At 46.3% G+C, this 20,562-nt stretch overlaps 1 protein-coding gene across 3 annotated transcripts in view; it reads left to right on the top strand.

Moving 5' to 3' along the window:
* Positions 1-20,562, top strand: part of Enox1 (ecto-NOX disulfide-thiol exchanger 1) — a 272,854-nt gene that overhangs the window by 224,072 nt on the left and 28,220 nt on the right. The window lies entirely within an intron of this gene.

Raw genomic sequence — 20,562 nt, 5'->3', positions numbered from 1 at the left:
AGATCCTGGTAGACTGTGCAGCCTTCTCTTGCTGTTCCTTAGATATCCAAATTCCAGAACCTTCGAGGTCCTGTGCTCTGATGGAGTAACATACCTTGCTGAGAACTGTCCCTCTGTGTGCTTTGGTGGCTTTGTTCGTGTCCTTTCCAAACTCCTCCTGATATCTGTTTTGTATTTGATTAGCTTCCTCACAGAAAATGCCTACTAAGCAGGCCTTCTCACAAAACACAGAATCAGACATGGTAATGAATGCCTGATTAAGCCAGCAATAGAAGAAATTATACATTTCATGTTCACTCTTGTTTTAATTATCTGCGGCACAAAGTCTAATAATCATAGCGCCCAAGTCTCCCTCATTGAGATTCCTACCCAACGGCTCTTAAGCATAGGGCACTTAGTGGAGGACTCACTGTGTTGGTGTGTTCTCCTGAGTGCTACGGGGGATGGGAAGGGATTCCAGAGGGACATGAGACCTGCTGTCTTCTCTCAGGCTGAGGAAGCAGGAGCCCAGGCTATAACACGTCTGGAAGAATGAGGCAGCTGGTGGGAGACACAGTTCAAAGCCCAGACTTCTGTGACTTATTTCCTCGAAGCTCGATAGGTTGCTTACCTTTGTGTCTTCATCGCCCTCACCTGTGCAAACCCTGGCTAAGCCCTGCTAAAACCCCATCATGAGGCAGGAGAGGATGGCCCAGTGGGTAAGCATGCTCTCTGCACATGTCTGATGACCCAGTTCAGGTCACCAGCACCCAAATGAAAACAAAACCCAAAGCACTGAGGACAAGAAAATCTGGAGGGGGCGGGGAGAACCATCCAGACAGCCCAACCAAAATTGAAGCCTTCAGATTTACTGAGAGACTAGGTCACTAAGTCAGCAGGTGTAAGGGTGGAGCTAGATAGAGGAAGGCACTTTTCTGCCCTGAGTAGATCCACATTGCATATAATCCACCCCAGCCAACCCCATACACCTTGTCATGCCATGGTACTGAGTTAAGGCTCTTGAAAGCCTTAACACGTAGATGTTGAGATTTGGGTCATTGCTTGCTTTTTATGCTGGCTAATGAGAGCAGGCTCTCTGGATGTGTGGGGTTTGGCTGGCTTTGATGCATGGATTGGAGAGACAGTTGGTGAGCAGAGCTGCCACCCTGTCCTGTCCCCACTGGCAGACGCAGGATACATGTACCATTCATCTCCTCATCCCCACAGTTCATCACCCACGTTTCTAACCCCAGTGCCCCTCTTTAGAATCCTGTCTTCCAGGATCCCACAAACGTTTGCATCCGTTGACAGGTCTTCTGTGCCTTCCAGGGAAGCTGCTGTCAAAGTGCAGTGGGCCTGCTTCCTGGTCTGGAATCCCTTCCCCTGGGATTCCTCTGAGAAAGGAATAAAATCGTTTGGGTGGGGATGCCTAGAAATCCCGAGATTCTGAGGAGGAAGCCACACACTCAGGCGCTGACTGGATTGAATTGGATGATACACAGAAGCACAGGCCTATCAAGGCACTCTGCCCTGAGGCCGCCTTGAGAAATTTCACTATTCACCGAACATGGTGAACAGGACAGGCTCGAGGCCATAGGCTCTTTTGGAGGCAGGTTCTTAGACTTTACAGTGTGTGGGCCTCAAGAGGCAGACTGCCGTCAGCTCAGAAGCGACCAATGAGCATGGAGTTCCAGCCAAGTAGAAGCGGAGATCCTACTAACAAGTGAGTGATCTGAGATAGCACGGCAAGTGCCAGTCACCGACCTGGAACCTCTCTGCCTGGCAGGCTGGACTCTATCCATATCTGTAGGGTTCTTGGGTACTGTGTCCACTCTGCCACAGGGCACAGTTGCTCGGGGAGGCAGGATCGGGGAGTTGACTGTGCTTACCCTACACTGTCCCTTAGTGGGTGTTGGGCTATGTGGAAGCCGTGGACACTGCTCCGGGGGGAGCACAGGCTGGGGCAGGGTTCCCTGGCCTGCGACAAGGCTGGCCCTGTCTGATTCTCAGGCTCTCAGACACCCAGGCACCACTGGGAGCCTTGGAAGACTTGAGAATGGAATAGGAGTATGCAGGCTGGATCTAGCCCAGAGCTGGGGAAGGGGGGAAATGGGGAGCTCCAGCTGGTCCTAGGAGAGAACAATCATGGCAGGGAGCACAGAGGCCTTCTACTGGAGACTACATGACAGCTCTATAGGCGAAGGCCTTCTTCATTGCTCCCCAAGGTAGATCCTGATGAAAGGAAGCAGTCCATGGCTTTAAGACATTTATCGTCATGGTGGAAAGTGGATGTGCAGAACCATATCCCACCTCTCAGGGTGGCCCTGAGATTAAATACCTTTTGCAAGGAGGGGTGTCTGTGAAGGAAAGCTTATTGGCTAAGCCCTCCAGGCCTTTAGGTACCTCATTAAAATGGAGATCTGTCTTGAGCCTCCAGACCACAGGCCACATCCTTTTCTACATGTACAGGGCTTGGGGCATTGCCCTTACGTGACGATGGCCACAAATCTATGGAGGGCTATGGCTACTGACAGGGGCCTGATGCTGTGGAACAAGCAAAGCTCCTACCGTCCCTTCAGGGTCTCCAGGGCTATTAGCCTTAGTTCACTTGGAGACCATGCTACCTTTGACACCCCCTCACATATCAACAAGGGATTTGCCAGCTACTGAGCTGTTTCTCCTTCTCCCCTGAATGTCCATCTGTTCCAGTTGTGTAAAAACAAAGAATTCTGTCAGTTGTTTGGGCCATGCATTAGAGAGTGGACCTGAACACCTCATAGCAATATCTCTACTGTCTGCAAGAAGTCTCCCAGTCACCTCCTCCTTAGTAATGTGGACTTGAAAACAGACTGGGCTTTCAAACCACCATGAACGAATTTAGTTCCAATATGATCACCAAGGGCCATGTGTCTGAGGCAGGTTGTTTGACCCTGGTAAACTTCACCTTTCTCATTTGCACTTACGTTAAGGGATCACCAAATACATCAGTGGTTCTCAGTCTTCCTGATGCTATGACCCTTTAATGCTGTGTCCTCCCCTTGCGGTGACTCCCAACCATAAATTACTCAAATTGCTACTTTATAACTGTAATTTTGCTACTGATGTGAATTGTGATGTAAATATTTGATAAGCAGGGTATCTGTTGTGTGATCCCTGTGAACAGGTGGCTTGGCCCCCAAGGAGTCATGGTGGCCCACAGGTTGAGAACCCCTGGAGTACATGAACACCTGACCTAGCACACACACTCAGCAGATGTGAGTCCCTTCTTACTGGCCTTGATGTTGTGCGATGTGAGAGAGAGTACCTTGGCAGAGTGGAGCTTAGTGCCGAATACGAGGTTGAAAGCCGTGAACCAGAGGCGGTTCGTTAAGACATATGGATTGTTTTCACTGTAATTATTTATGTCTGGGGTCAGGGTTTTACACATTATCATTCATTAACAGTGGTTCTATGGTGAACTGACACAGGCTTTAATCGGTATTCTTGTGGAAGTGACAGCTGCTTTTGTAGAAAAGACAGTATATTCGGCTAGAGGGATAATTCAGCAGTTAAAAGGGCTTGCTGCTCTTGCAGAAGACCTGGGTTCCGTCTCTGGCACTTACATGGTGGCTCCCAGCTGCATGTGACTCCAGTTCCAGGGGATCTGATGTCCTCTTCTGGCTTCCACAGACACCAGGGATATCTTAGGTGCAGGTACATGCAGTCAGACACTTGTGCATATAATAGGTGTATATCCTGTATGCCTGTGTTGGGCCTTTAACTTCCTACATTTGATGTGGCTAATCACACTGTGATTAGCACGCACTTGAACCTGGCATTCATCTCCTGTTTTCTGTGTTTGTTGGTAGCTGTGTCATGATGCATCATGGGAGCTCTAGACTGTGGCCCTGTTTGTGTTTGAGAGGTCAGTGTGAGAGCTGCTCTCTGGTGAGTCATATGAAGGGACCCACTCAAAGACTCCTCAAGCCTTGTTTTCTGCTTAGTAACACCGCCACTCTTGTGAGAAACATGTGACATTTCCTCTATTTCTGCATTTTATGGGACACCAACAGAATCTGGCCAACACCTATCCTGGCATTTCTGATATCTCAATGTGGATGGACATTCCCTTAAGAAAACACACCTGGATCCATACCAGCAGTTCTAGTAGTATGTTCCAGGATAATTTAAAAACCACTTCAGCCCCATACGGATTAGTCTCAAAGGCCTTGCTGTCTGAGAGAACTTAATAGTTCTAGCACACTCGCTAACATTCTATAGTATCTTTGTATTCTGATCTGGATAGGTTGAGGGCGGATGGGCAGGACAGTTTTTCATAAGCACCCAGTTTAACACTGGCTATAAGTCTAGTGTCTCTGGATATCTCGTTTATTCCAAACCCTGTTTCCTCTCCCACGAAGCAAAGCTAAGAATTTCCCTTTGGTTTCCTCAGGCTGTTTTATATTTGGCCTGCTGGGTGCCTGGCCTGCCTGGTCCTTGGCAATTGGGTGTAACAGATACCAAACCTTAAATATAAAAAAAAAAAGGTATCTGTTCTCATCTTGTATCGTCATGACCCGTCCACCACTGCATCCTTGCCTGTGTGTGTCTGTGTTTGGGACACGAGTGGGAGAAACACAGGACAGTCAGGAGATACAACACACAGCGGCAGCAGAACCCTGCAGGGTACAGAGCTACTTGGTCAGTTTGCTTCCCATGCACACATTCCCTGGGATCCTGGTCTCTGCTACAGGAAAGCCGCCACCCACATCCCTCTATTTAACAGTTCAGTTCCCTCCCGTGTGGAGGTTAAAGAAATCATTGGCGATCTATACGGAGGTTTAATGGGTGGTGCTGAAGGTTACTGCTGTCAAGTACAACACCATTCCCACCCAACTATAAAACAAAACACAAAAGAAAAAGGGCCGCACGGTTTCTCACACTGTCTCCTTAAGGAAGTAAATCCCTGGAGCTGTCTTTAAACCTGTCAGAGCACAGATGTGAAGAGGACGTGGGAGAGATACAGCACAGAGAACATTCCTCAGGGTTAGCACACAGTGGCAGAGTGCCACCATGTGTTTAGTGCCATGTGTTTTAATGGTGTCCATGAGGGAGACCCTGCAAGTATCCATCCAGTGCCTAGTGTCAAAGTGTGGTTCAGGTAAAATCCTGATAAGTGCATATGCACTGTGCCCTAAACCATTAAGTATAAACAGCTGCCTTGGAAAATGGGATCACAGTCTCCAGGGAAAGAACAACTCAGGTTTGATCCATCCTTTTCCTAGTGGTCTAGCCTCTGGGGAACTTGACCTTAAGCCGGGAAGAGAATAGCGGTACAGAAAGACTTTTCCCTACCCACTCATCCCATCCCATCCCATCCCATCCCGTGAGCTGTCATATCCCAGTGTGGACTGACCCTTGCAAAACACTATAGCTCTCCTATACTCTCCCTTGTTTTTCTTCTCAAAGCTGCTTTCTGGCTATCTTGTGCTGCCCTCAGCCTGTAGAGCGCCCCGATTTGTGTTCACGCACATCCTGCCATCTACTCTTATTCTGTAAATCCACAGACACTCATGAAGAATAGTGGGAGGAAGCAGAGTGTACGAGCTAGCACCAGGTCTAGGTCTCAACCCTGGCTGGCTCTGCCACTGATCAGCCTAATTCCACCAAGTGGTTCCCTGAGCCTGTTTCTCTTGCCTCTGAAATGGAATTAACGTCCTAGTGCTACTGCGCTTTCCTGCCCAATACTGAGAGTCATCATATGTTAAGTACCAACAGAGCTCAAGCTTCAAATGCCACGTGCTGTGCTAGGCTCTGGAGTATGTAATGGAGATATGCATGTGCGTGTGTGTACACATGCGTATATATGCACACATACAGAGGAAGGGGGCAGGGAGATGAATCCCTGTGCATGTGCCAGGTCATTCCATACTTGTTTCATTGTACTCTGTCAGGCCTCTGTGTCCTCAGATCAATACTCCTATGGCAATGGTGGGCCCCAGGTAACTGGGAGACCTTTACTGGAATAGTAGGTCATTCCCCTGGGCCGGGTAGGATCACTTTGTATGTTATCAGGAACCATGGTTCTCTATGGAGGTTTACTTTCATTACTCAGAATATTAAGTGTTCATAGTTTCCATAGCCCTTAGTTTTCTGCTAGCCGTGAGAGCGATGAGGGGGAGGTGTGGAATCGCACCATACTCTTCTGGGCCATGCACTGGACCTGGAGCACGTGGCCAGATTTGGACATGCTGAGTGTCATTGGCAGGCCGAGCAAGGAGAGCTCAGGGTAGCTTCTTCTCTTGACTGGGTTAGAGACATAGGGAAGGGAATACGCTTCACACCTATGGAGTGCTCGGACATGCTGAGAACAGAGAGCACGCCTCTCTAAAGACAGAATGTGCTTCCCAAAGGATGGGTTGCTGCTCTTCCTCCTCATTGCAAAAGCAAACGTGACCACTGAGGACAGACAACCGTGATGGTTCATACACAAACATGCAAGCATGAAGGCTTCTATCACAAAGTGTCGTCCTCCTGACAAACACTTGAGGATGCCAGAAACCGTAAGGCGAGAGACAGTCGTCTGCACCACAGCACTCGGAAGTGAGTGTCCCCACCAGCATGCGTGCAATTGTATTCATCCTAACAGGATTCACAGCGCCTCATGTCATTTTTAGAGGTTTTTCTACACGAACCACAGGCATTTCTCCTGTGCTACTAAATGTGTTTTCTTGATATGATTTTTAACGATGAGCTAATATTTCATTCTACCTATGTCCTCCAGTTTATTTTATCATCTCTGCTGTGGGACTATAAACTATTATTTGTTTTTGCTGTCACAGATAGTATGCAGTGAGTGTCCTGGAACAATGTATTTGTTAATTCAGCCATCATCTAAACACTTTATAAATGGAGGCTGTGGTGCTGGGTTGGGATTTAGGGATAAAAGGAGATCCGTGAAGTCTTTAAAAAGATTAAAGATCACCCCTTTCTTGGCAAGTGATTAAATAAACAGTCCAAAGCGCTAGCGGGATATTACCTTGCAGAGGACTTGCTGAGTTCCTCAGTGGGAGAGGAGGACTTCTGAAGGGAGAATATTTGGGCTTTGAAGAGAAAGGGAATCACATATACCACATAAATAATTCAGAAAAACAATGCTCAGATATGCTATTTGGAGTTGTGTACTGTAGGCTGGTCTTCTTCATGGCCTGAAAGTGCAGAGCCCATGTTCCATGTGGATTGCAGACCAAGGCTAATGGAATTGGGCCACCACCCCAGCAAAGCTTGTCCACTCTATCCAGAAAGTAAATGGAACTAAGCAGAGCGATGCATTGAAGTGGCCAAGCCTTCCCTGTATGGGCTAAAGCATCAAGAGGAGAGGTGCATACATTCCATGTAGCCATGATTCAAATGCAGGTAATAGGGCCTGAAGCCACACACACCTAGGGGGCTCAGTCACAGCATTCTTCCCTCCCATGTACTGTATCGTGACACAGGTCCAGGAGCTAAAGGACAGACAGAAGCAGAGACTTGCTCTAGGAAGCTACCAGCATCAGTGGTCTGAAAACAGTGAGGAGTAAGATACAGCAGTGGGCAAGGTCACTTCCTCTAGCTCTGTATGTTGCTCAATAGTAGTGGGGCTCTCTGGGTGTTGATATTTATTACTTAGAATGGTAAGCGCTCTATAGTGAGCCCCATTGCTCTCAGTTTCTACTGACCACTTGAGATCAGGAAGGGGAAGGTGTGGAATGTGGCCACCATGATGGACTGGTTGAACTCTCACCCTTGAAGTTGGTCTCCATGCTGACTTCCTGCTCAGCACTGCCTGACTTTTCTCAGGTGGGTCTGTAAGGCCACAATGGCCGGACATCAGCTCTATCTCTCTGCTCAGCTCTGACCTCATTGCTTGTATTACTAAATGGCTCGGCGGATTGTGACATTCCATCAGGAACTGTGTAGATGGAGAGGTGGGAAGAATGGGGAAGGGACAGTGGGAAGACCAGAAAGATCCAACAGAGATGGCCTCCACCTACCATGCCCCAGCCCCCCTGAATCCAACCTGGCAGGCAGCAGTGCCACCGTGGCTGACATCTCTGTACATCCTGCCAACCCCAGCAACAAGATCTGTTTTCACCAAAGGTGCACCCGTGTCTGCATCAACCTCCAAACTCCATGTGGAACGTTAAACCGAAGAAAGGGTTGTTGGACTCAAGGCAAGAAGTACAGCTGTCAGTCCACAAATGAAATCACCACTAGGTCTCGCGGAGGAAACCGCACAGCTGTAACCAGGAAGTAAATATCTCTCAACCGCCCACTGCGAGCGAAGTGTGTCCCAGTCCTCCTCAGTCTGTGCTCAGCTGGGGCCTTCGCCACAGGGCCTAGCTGGGGTGCGAGTTCACAGCCACCAGCAGTAGCTCCATCTACCCCTCCATCCCAGACAGACCAGAAGAGACCAGAAGAGCTTAAAGCCAGAAGGAGCATTTTCGTCAGATCTTCAAGAAGGCTGTGAACCTCAGGCCAGTAGCTTTTTTGAACCTTAGCAAAGCACATCGTGTCCAGTGAATTCCCTGCGGGCACGCCCCTGACGTGGCCCGCAAAAGCTAACTTCAGAAAGAAAGTTGTCCAAAGAAAGAGACAGCAACGTTGCTTTGTTGCTTTTAAAAAGTGTGTCCACTGTGAGCCCAGAACGGGTCCTGGCCTGTCACACTGTCTGAGCAGTGAGCCCCTGTGATCATGTGACTTATGGTCAGCCCCTCTGCCCAGGTACATGGTGGCCCGTCTCTCCAAACACAGTGATCTCTTAAAGCATTTCACCAACCGTGGGCCACTCCATTGACTCTACCCCTGAATTTCTGTTCTGTCTTTGTCCATCACCCACCCTACCCCTAACTCCTCCATGCCTCAGCTCCCCCCACCTCCCCCTCCATCTCTGAAATTGCCCTCTGGTGGGGTCTGTGGCCTGATAATTCCACATCACGTCATTTCTGTTATGTCAGCCTCTCTGGGGAATTACAGAGTGGCTTTTTCTGTCTGGACAGTCTCCAGACTGTTCCCTGTATGCTGATGAGCTACTTATGTTTCCGAGGCCCTCGGAATCTAATTTGCCCAGGCAATTCCTTACCACGCCAGCTTTCAGAACGATGACTTGAGACTATGAAAAAAGGCCTGCGAGTGCAAAATTTAAAAACCCGATGTCCATGTAGGTCTAATACCCTGCCTCCCCCACCGTTCGGCCACATACATGTCAGTCCTTTTTATATGGCAGTATTTGAATTGGTTCCTTGCTAAAAGCAGAATTGCTGTTGGCCTGCTAGGCTGAATAAATGGCTTTAATCAACAGGTCAAATTCAGCTAGGTGAACCATTCATTAAAAATTCTAAATAATTAGATTTTTTTATTGATAATTCAGCTTGCTCCATCTGTCTTGTCATCCTCTTTTGCTTGCACTGCAAATCCCACCTGCTTTTTGAGCACAGCTCAATATACTCTGCTTGGAGCCTTACCCTACACGATCATCCCAAATCAATGACAGGTTCTCAGAGCCCCCCACAGTATTCCATCACCATCCCGTCCATTTTGGATAGGCCGACCCCCAGCTCGACTGTCAGCTCCTCAAAAGCATCTGCAGGTACCCCCTTCAGAACCAGTCGAAACAGGGAGCCTGTGCAGGCTGGCACATCTGTAATATCCATTGCCTGGTGGTGGAACTGACATGACCATTCCACAGCCTCAGACAGCACTGTTGTGTCTGCTCAGCCTAGCTCGATGAGAGGGGCAAGCCCTTCTTTCTGTGTATTTTCTGCAGTGATTATAAAGATGTCCTTAGAGAGTTAACTGGAGGCCATGTACAGAAGGGCCATGGAGACTCTGAAAGTCAGAGCTGAGGTGGTAAGGATCACCCCATTCGCACATCTTTTTTTCTGGATTTTTAACCCAGTCTCTTTTCTTATTTAATTGCTGTGTGGATTACAGCATTACTGTATGCTGGGGCTGCTCTTGTCTCGTTTCTCTTGGTTTTGGTCTTGGTTTCTGTGATAGAAATAGAAATCAGGTTAGCAAGCTCATCCCACATTCTGTACTCCTGAACCCTGCATGTGAATGTTACCTTCCAGGACAGAAGTTCCCAACCACTAGAAAAGCAACAGAGCCAGAGAGCCATTTAAAGCAGAGGGTGCTGGGCCCCACTGGATAGTTTCTGATCAAGGGCCTGAGAAACTACATTATTTTTGTTGCTGTTGGTGGTGGTGGTGGTGGTGGTGGTGGTGGTGGTGGTGCTGTTTTCTTGTTTGTTTGGGGTGTGTGAGTTTTCAGTGCTGGGAATTGGCATAGGACCCCACAGAGGCCAAGCAAGGGCTGCCAGTCTGCAGGCCACACTTTGTCTAACAGTGCCACCCCCTGTTCAGCCAAGACCAGGCTAGATGGATTCGACTCTGGGCCTCTCTTTATCACGCCATGTTTTGACATATTTCACATGCTTGGCCCTCTTCTCGGTTCTTACACTGTGAGAGAGCAGGAACCACTCTTAATCATCTTCACACCTTGTTGTCTAAGTCAGAACCTGCCATTATTAATAGATTCCCAATAAATACCTGGTAAATAAAGAGTCGGGAACACTCAATAAATTCAATCAAATGAAACTGAGGGCTCCGAGTGTCTCAGCGATACCCATGTTTAGCCCAAAGGTTCAGCTTTGCCGCTACATAACTCCAAAAGGGAGACATACACTTAGGAATGACCAGAATCTGGGGCAAAGGAAATCGGCAAATTGTTGGCCCCACCAAAACAGGTCCATCTCAGCCTGTGGGTCAAGCATTGGAGGGCAGCGGACACTCACTCTGGCAGAAGATAACACAGTATCAAGACAGCAAGAGAAGGAAGAAGGAATGCGCCCTCCCCACCAGGACGTGGCACTCCGCCGAGGGTATTAACGTACAGAGGAGAAGCTCCAGTTCTCAGGGAAGGGGCAGACAGGGCACGTAGATTAATGACCCCAGAGTATGAGTATGTGGAGTACATCTAGGCACCATTACTTTCGAGGTGTGTGAACACCAGCTACTTATCTGATGCGTGCCTCAGTTTCTCATGTGAAATGGAGATACACCAGTCACCCATCAAGCACCCCATAATGGCAATTAGTAATATGGCTGTCACTGGTATTGTCATTCCTTTATCAAGGTCTGCATTCTTCACGTACTGTACAGTGGCAACCCCAAATACTCCATGCTGGGACCATTTCTCATGTTTGACATCAGCAGGCAGGTAGCAAGGAGAGAGAGCTGGGCCTGGGCATGTCGGGAGGTGGGGTATTTAACGCTGGCTGAGCTTTCCCAGGATTCCAGGTAGGCAGGTTGAACTTTGATTTACTTTCAGAACAATCAAATGTTTTTCCTCCCCACCCATCAAATTGTATCCCATCTTTTCTCGTGACCTAATTTACCATGATAAAGGTCAAAAGAAAACCCTCTAAATTTTAATAATACCATTAGTAACATAAACTTAGCAGGTGAAAATTATGATAGCGAGGGCATTGTCGCAGGGAAAAATAAGAAATGTCATACTGAGAAATGAACCGAGAAAATAACATGCCAGCAGCACCGTAATACGATTAATCTTTACCAGCAATAGAGTCAGTATCATGCAAGATAAATCAACCCAACTAATTCCGGTTGCACATACATACATTTAAAAAATGCATTTCACTTTAGTTCCTTCTTTTCTGCTGCTCCATTTTTATGAGGAAGGAGGGTTTTTTTTGTTTTTTTTTTTTTATGCCTGCGCCTATTCAGACTATGAAGTATATGGACCCGTCTAAATCCAGCAGTGACGGTCCCACTTCTCATACATGGAAGATGAACGCACACCTCTTTTTCAGGAGTGTATTTTTACCCGGTAACATCTACCGTTGTGACATAATGGTAAAAACTAAATAAAATGCTACAGCTTAATTTAAAGAATTTGAGGAGTTGTTGGCATAAAAAGGTGGGGTTGTTTTATCATGTTTTTAGTTAATATGACTGTCACAAAGCTGTGCCAAGAGAAAGGCATTTAACTGACTGGAGACCACCACTTAGATACGTTGTGAACTGTGGCGGCCATAATTAAGCTCTGGCCCAGGCAGCAGTGATGTCTGTAGCATCTAATGAGAAATGTTAGGAGATGGAAATTCCTCTCTCCCATCAAAGTGTGTGTTCTTTGTCGGGGACATTCTATCTCTGAGGCATGCCTGAAGGGTCTTTGTTCCACACGAGAGCTAGTCAGTCTGTCTGGCCCTGATGGAACATGTTTTTCTGGAGCACAGGACCTGTGCCGAGACTTCCCACGCTCCCAGCAGCCAGCTGTGGGCCTCCCACACTCTCCTCTCCGTCCCCGGGGCTTGGGAGGACCTGGCTAGGCAGGGCCAATGATAGGTACCACCACCTTTTAATTCTCCCGCAAATTGGTACATCTGTCGACTCGTAACTGTCTAAACAGCGGCAAAATTCATCAACATTTGGACTAAACACAGCATTGGACATTTGAACCCCTCCATTCGGCTTCCTTTGGCTGGGAATTGATTGCACTTACATAAGCTTTTGTTCTTCCACTGTGTATTAAGTATTCCCCATAACAGCGGGCTTTGCATTAGACAGAAAGGATCAAAGATGGGAAAATGGCGGGTCCTCCTTTCAGAGTGTGAGTTGGGGAATGGTCAAGCATATACTGTTATGTAGGAAGAGGGTTATATGTAAAATATAAAGGACACTCTTCAAGTTAATAGCGTTTTTATCTCGGTAGTGAAATTTCACTTACTTTTACTTTCTTTTAATCTGCATTTCATAAACTTTGCTCTATGCTGTATTCATATGGAGAGAGCTAATAGCTGTTATAAAAAGCAGAACTGGACGAAGAACCCTCTTCTGTCCTATATTTTTAAAGGCTTTATCTAGGCCCCCGTAATATAAGTTAATAGTTAAAATCACAGAAAGCATTAATAATGGATACCAGCTAAAAAGTTAGCTTCTTTATGTCTGTCTGAAAAAGGAAAGAAATTTTGTTACTTTAAAATGATGGGGCACTGGAAACATTTACGGATGAAAAAGATTTGTGCTTTGCCCCTGTTTTCTCTACCAGCTCTCCGTTGGCTTCACGTAGCTTACCTTGGCCTAGGAGGTGCTGACCAAGTTTCTATAATCTTCTATAATGGCCGGTCTTCTATAATGGCCGGTTTCTAGAAGGCCATTATAATGGCTGGTCTGTGTCTCCTACACGGTTTATCCTCTCTGTGTATATGGTATCACATTCAGTGTGATTCAATGAATATCAGTGAAGGGCCAGGCTTTATTCTTTCCCGAAAATAATGGTCACGGCTATGTACACAGCACTAGGCTTTGTTCTAGATTGTCACTAAGTGGAGAGAGGACTACAAGCAGAGAAAGCAACCAGAGTCTTAGTAGTCCCGTGTTTCAGGCTGCTACTGTAGTCTCTACCAGACTACTCTACCGTCTGCCTCTACCGACAGCAAGTGTGTGTTGGACCCCGAGGGAGGTGGGCGGGGTGGGGTGCGCTAGCAACAGGAAAATGACCGGAGGAAGAAGCATTTGCAGCCTAAATTTCCATTTCCCCAGTGTCCAAGGTCTCACGTCTACCTTTCTGAAGGGCGCTGGTTTACCTGCTTCTCTGCTAACCACCAAGACTGGCTTGAATGTTAACTGGTTTCTTCCCCCTCAGACTCCTGATCACCACAGAGCATCTGCCCAGTCTTCCTTCACAGCAGCTACCGTGCCTTCCTTCCCTCTCTTTACCATCAGAGATCCCACGTTATATATAATATAGTATAGTATCATATCATATCATATCATATCATATCATATCATATCATATCATATCAAGTAAGACTGGGTCTGAACCATGGGCCTCCCTGCTTCCTCACCTCTGCCTAATCAATCCTGCACAGCGCTCTTTCCCTGTTCTCTTACAAGTTCACCTTGACGGCAGCTTTCCTCTGGCCATTTGTCCAGAGTATATGGAGTATATGTGGCTGACCTGTCTCTCAGCGCTCACTGCCACTGACACTGGAGTTGGAAGTCACACAGATCCACTGAAAGTTCTTCACTACCAAAGAAGGTCAGGCAGCCAGTCTGCTGAGCCTGCATCTGAGCCATCCTCCAGGTGGCCTCCTGTCTTGTGGCCTTTTTGCCGCATGACCATTTGGTGCTCACCGTTTGCTGAACATCTCGGAAGACCCTGCTGGCTCCCCAGCCATCTAGTACTGAATGGCTGCCCTCAGTAGGGGCCTGTCTCAGTGTTTCACCACCAGGCTACATTTGCATCATAAAGAATTCTTCAGCCGAGAAAAGATAGTAATGGGTGCCCAGAGGGCTTTTTGTAAAAGGCAGCAGCACACAGCTTAGCGTCCAACCTGAAATGGGACGGTGCAGGCTCAAGTTCCAAGTCTGTTTTTACTGATCCTGTTGCCTCGGTCAGGCTTTTTTTATACCTGATTTTCCTCCTCTGTGATATGGAAATGCAACCCCTGACCTCAACCGTTAGGTTCATTCTGTGTTAAGTCAAGGTCTCCCTGTGTTGGCCTTCATACTGGAGGCTTTCCACGGAGATCTCTGGTCCGGCTAGGTGTGCGGGTTCAAGCCACGAGGAGAGAACTCAGGCAGGGAGGGAGAACTTCTTCCGCCACCTCTGCTACTGGTGCCACCCTGCCTCCATTTCCACTGCTGCCACTTCCCTTGCTCCAGGATGTTGGGCTGGGCTGAGCCAGCAGGAGACTGACCCGCCTGCAAGCGAGGGGTGCAGGGGAGCTTCTGGCTGTGATTTCAGAGAGAAGATCTCTTTCTCAAGCAGCAGTGATACAGCTCTTATGACAGAAGCTCTCAAACGATGGGATAATTCCTGCACACACCTTTAATCTTTCTGAATAGGATCCCTTTATACAGTTTGGGGATGGGTCAGGGTCTGACAGCAGGTACTTCCTATTGGTTTGGCCTGAGAGCTTGGGAAGACCTCATCTACATATTTGGGGGCATGGTCCTGCTTCTGACTGATCTTAAGACTGATCTGTCTTAAGCCCATGTGACCCATGGTTACATCCTCACCTGCTGAGGAGGGGCTTGGGGCCCTTCCCTACATAACTGATCTGTCTCAAACCTCTCTGTAGGGGTCTATGGGGAGCTGTAGCTATGTGAGAGGGCTCTGACTTCCTGGGAGATTAGGAAGCACTTGCTGTCCCTTAGGGTCCCTGGGGCTTCAATTTATCTCGACCAGGAATCAGGATACCTTTCACAGCCCACCACCCCACATCCCTGGATTTGAACTCATGCTCCTCTTGTCTCAGCTTTTCATAGGGTTTTAATGAGAATTAGATGGGTCCATATTTGTAGTGCTTATCACATTACCTCCCTCTAATAAGTCCCATGTAGTGTTTATTGAACAAGTAAATACAAATTGAGGTGGTCTTAAAGGGAAGCTGCTGTATGTGACTCTCACTGACACCTCAGTCCCAGCCTTCACCTACATGTCTCTAGTGCTTCTCATGCTGTAAAGCCAGTTCTCACCGGGTGTCATGGGTGCTGTGGGAAATGGCAGAGAACGTGGTTCCTGGAGCTGTCCCCAAACATAATGCCTATGCTGTGGATCCAGCCAACCCCACTGAGGTGGGATATCTCAGAATATTAAATACAGTCACACTGCAATGAGTCGCTGTACTTAGCTGAGGGCACAGCCCGGCTGTCTCTCTCGAAGCTACCTCTCTGACACCGCTGACACCTTTCCCTTTTGGGCCTCTGGGGCTTACCCTGAGCTGACCCAGCACATCAAAGGCTGCTTGAGAAGGATGGAGGTAAGAGAGAGGCCTTGACCTCCAGGACTGGCCATGCCGAGATCCAGAAACCAATGAAACGTCAGAACTTCTTTTTTCCTTTCTTTTTAAATGACTAAGCAAGTGATTTTATTTTGTGTTTTCTAGAATTTTATGTATAAGTACTTGTATTTACATCATGTCCCCTTTCCCTCTCATCCCCTAAATTCTTCCCACAGGGCCTGCCTCCAACTCTATCTTAAATGTCTAGCCTTTTATTCTTTAATTTTCACTGTTACATGTACATTTACATGTATTTACACTGTGCTAAGTTCATTTCATGTTGCTCATATTCATATGTGTTTAGGGATGACAGGCCACTTAAGACTGGATAACCTATCAAGGGGCTCTGCCCTAGAGGAGACCAGTAAAGAGCTGCCATCAGTTAATGACTTCTGAGAGAGGAAGAATCCATTTTTAAATGATATTTTTAGTCACTGAGAATTTCATACAATGAATTTTGACTCTACTCACTTCTTACTCTTCTGTCTGCCTCCTCCCAATCTACGCCCACCTCCCCACTCCCTCCCACCATCATCTCCTCTCTTATGTTTAATAACCCACTGAGTCCCATTAGTGCTGCCCATATACTCCTGAGTGTGGGGCCGTCCACTGTAGTATGGTTGACCTACCCTGGGACATACCCTTAAAGAACACCGAATCTCCTTCCAAAGTCTTCAACCGTCAATAACACTGCTCAGCCAGGAGTTGAGTACAAGGAGCCCCTCCATGTTAGAATGTCTGCTGGCTTTAGCTTCTACAGGCAGGTCTTTTTCAGGGAACAACAACTGTTGTAAGTTCCCAAGAACAATGTTGAAAAGGGTTCACTCCAACCCTCTCTACCCTCTGGCTCTTACAGTTTTCTGCCCTCTATTTCTTGATGGTCTTAGCTTCGGGATTTCTAAGCCACAAGAATCCCATACAATCCTTCTCACTCTTTGGGATGGATATATTCTCCCCTTTCCTGGAACCATGAGAAATTCTCATTTCATCACTTGTTCACATTAGAGTTCTTCTAGCCCATCTGGCAGTTTGCTTTTCTCCCCTTCTTAATAGTATCAGAAATGCAACATACTGGGCAGCATGGTTCATGAAGCTTTGGAACCGCCTTTAGAGATCATGCCCATCTAAGCTCCCTTTCTGCAAAGAGAAAGTTGAGACAAGGAAACCTGGCAGGTCAGTGACAATTGCCCAGTGACTTGATCCTGGCAGAAGATATGAAGGTTGTGTCTCCACTCTTTCCTCCCTCAACCACAGTCCTAATCCTAGGAAGACCGGGTTTAAGGGGTTAGTGGAGGCCGACATGCACTTGTTAGATTGCTTGTCCAAGTTCCCGAAGATTGGAGGGAAAGGTGAGGAAGTAGCCGACTAGCATCCTCACTATTGTCCACAGGGTCTCTGACTTGATGAAACGTGATGCTTATGAGTGGGGGCATATAAGTCTATCCCCCACATAGCCATAGGACAAGTAAGTCCGATAAAGGGGGTGAACCTTGTGCAGTCATGCCGGCAGAGTCAGAGGCTCCCATGAATTCCTACCATATGGGTCTCTGTGATTGGCGTATTCATCTTACACAAGGAGCCCTAGACAGCCATAGAGTCACATAAGAGTGGTCTCTACTTTAGAGCTGTGGGTATGCAGAATGCTACTCAGTACATTGTTTAATAAAATATGTAGCTACTGGAGATGCTTACAGAGTTCTTCAGAATGAAATTTGCATGTCTTTGCCTTCTTTCCATTTTGTCTTAAATTATAAGGATAAAAGTATAACAAAATTGCCATAGAAATTTTGAAAAATACTCACTATTCAAACACAACACAGTTAACATTTTTGCATATCTGTTTTGTAAGATTGCAGTAAAGGTCTAACACTGTATTTTTCCACAGATTTAGATTAAATGCCTATTCTGTATTGTGTCAGTTCCATAAATAATAAAAGTGAATAATGATACATTACAATGTACTCAGAGATGTACAGTCCTTAAATTTGGATCTCAGAGCAACCCTGGGGGACAGACATATTGTCCTTGCTTTGCATAAGAGAAAGTTAAGGTTTCAAGCAATGCTCTGCCTGAAGCTATCCAGTGTGTAGATCATGGTGACAGAATTAGAACACAGCTCCACTCAACCAAGTGGGCTTGCTTGCTTAGATAGGGGAACTGCACTAAAGGCTTTATTGGAGAAACAAATTGAGATGGAAACCAATTCTCCACAAATGTTCAAGTGGTCAATTGCCACATCAGTGGCATGAAAATAGTTTCCAGATAATGGGAGTTTGCAAGAAACAAGTTCCTTTGGGAGATGTGGGACTTGTGCTGTGTATAAAAGGGTTTAGTTAGAAGTAGTAGGACAAAGAGAAGAGAACATTCTAAGAACCATAGGAAATAGAAAAATACCAAACTGTTACCAACCTGAAAACTTAACATCCTCTAGCTAGCTTTCATAATGCTGGAATGTTCTGTCAATGGCACTGAGTGGGGAAAGTCATCAACAGTTTGCCCAGCTGTGAACTACAATAATGGCCAGCCTGACAAGATATGCCCACTGGTGTAATAGTAGCACAAATGTTATAGGATTGACCAACCACTTTCTGATTGGTTCCATAAGATGAAACCCAGGCCCAGCACCACTAACTGGGTCAGGAGCCCTTGGCTGGCTAGATCATAGACCCTAGGGCAGAAACCAGCACTACATAATAAACTCACCCAAAGTTCTTATCTTTATACTTATAAATTAGTACATCTGTCAACCTTCATCAGAGAAGTTTCTCTTTGCAGTAATGGTGGGACCTAAATTTCACACTCCCTCGCCCACAGAAGAGGAAATGGAAGGTTGTAAGAACCAAAGGGAATAGATACCTTGTTCAAAACAGTAGCCCCAGCCCTGACAGAACAGTCACACATGAACTCACAGTGGTTAGCGCTGCTTGAACAAAGCTTGCACAAGAACGAGCCAGCCAAAATCACCACATGGATGAGCCAAGGGTTCAGATAGTCCTACCCCTATTGAGAAACTATTGACAACTGGTAGCTGCTGTGGGGAGGGAGAGTCACTTTTCTTCAGGAATTATAGGACTTTTAGAGGAGCATTAAGACAGATTTGAGTTCAGTTTTGTTTTGTTTTTTATTAAGTACATGATGAGATTTCATGAATCATAAAGATACCGCTTGTACCCAGCACACACATTTTAGACAAGTAGCTCTCTGATATTGAGACTTGGAGATGTCAGCAGTCTTCTAAGCTTCAAGATGGTATTACTGAACGAGCCGAGGTGTAAGGTCAAGTCTATCACCTCTTTGTGGCCACCTCTCATTTGAAATTTATTTGGTTGCTTGTTTGTTTGCTTACATGTTTGTTTGTTTGTTTGTTTTTGAGGCAGGGTCTTGCATGCAGTCCTGTACATCCTGGAGCTTGCTATCTGGACCAGGCTGACCTCGAACTCACAGAGATCTGCCTGCTTTTGCCCCCTAAGTACTAGGATTAAAGGCATGTACCACCATGTCTAGCTCATTTTGAATTTGAACAAGGCAGTGGTTGGTTCAAGCACACAATCCCAGTGGTTAGTGGACAAGGAGGAATGGAGGCTTAAAGAGTTAGGCTTGTTCTTAACTGAGCCCATGAGGATGAAACAGAAGACCTTTGATGACAGGGGATGGATAAGAAAAGAAATGACCAGTATTATAGGATGTCAGAAGAAGAATGAAGGCAATAAACCAGCAGAGGAAAAGAAAAAGCCAGTGAAGATGAAGTAAAAAATTAGGACAAAGGCTGGGGCCTTATATGTACTAAAAGTGAAGCAGGAGATGTGGCGTCTAGTATGCCAGGGTAAGAAGATGAGAAAATAACCATTAGAAAGGTTCTCTCTGGAAAACCTCTGGGGGTCTTTGCATGGGGTATCAGTGAGCAAGTTACAGCTCTAGGTACTAAGGCAGTCTATACAGTTAGTAGATACCACATACGGGAAGTTGTGCAGGAGACAGAAAATAGAAATAAAGGCACAGAGGCCACTGGCCTAATGAAATGAACGACTCACAGGAAAGAGTCTACGTGCCAGTTACTCCGTCTTCTTTGTCTGGGAGGCATGGAAGGGAATCAGAACAAAGGAAAGTAAAAGCACAGTTCTAGCTCTGAAAACTCTTCAATCCATTTCTCTGTTGATGGACACCAAGCCCGCTTCTGTGACCTAGCATAGGTCTCAATAAAGGTAAATGAGTGATTCTCTCTGGTTTAGTAACTTAGATTCCTTTGGGTTCATTACCAGGAGTTACAGTACAGGTAGATCACATGGTGGTTCTATTTTTAGTTTGGTTTTTTTTTTTGAGGACCTTCAGTACTGATTTTTTTATAGTTTCTATATTAATTTATATCCCACCAGCTCTGTAAGAGCCTTCTTCACCAACTTGGTGGTGTTTTCAGTGTTGACCATTACAGCTGTAGCCTGGATTTGCATTTCCCTGATAGCTAAGGATATTGAGCATTTTTATGTGTCCTTCTTAAGTGTCTTTTCATATGTCCATTTGTTGATTGTATTTAGGTCTCTGACCCTGTTGGGGTTAATTTTTCAGTTCTTATATTCTAGATAGTGTATAGTAGACCACATTCTGTAATCTGTTTCTATACTCTCAGTTTTTCTTTTGCTCTGCAGACACTTTGTAATATTACATATCCTTGGCTGTTAATTCTTGCAATATTGTCCTTAGTTGTTAGAACCCTTTCCAAAAAGTACTTGTGCCTGTATCTAAAGTGGTTTCGTTTG

Source organism: Rattus rattus, chromosome 12, assembly GCF_011064425.1.
Source record: "Rattus rattus isolate New Zealand chromosome 12, Rrattus_CSIRO_v1, whole genome shotgun sequence".
NCBI lineage: Eukaryota > Metazoa > Chordata > Mammalia > Rodentia > Muridae > Rattus > Rattus rattus.
This window is presented reverse-complemented; position numbering and strand designations above follow the sequence as displayed.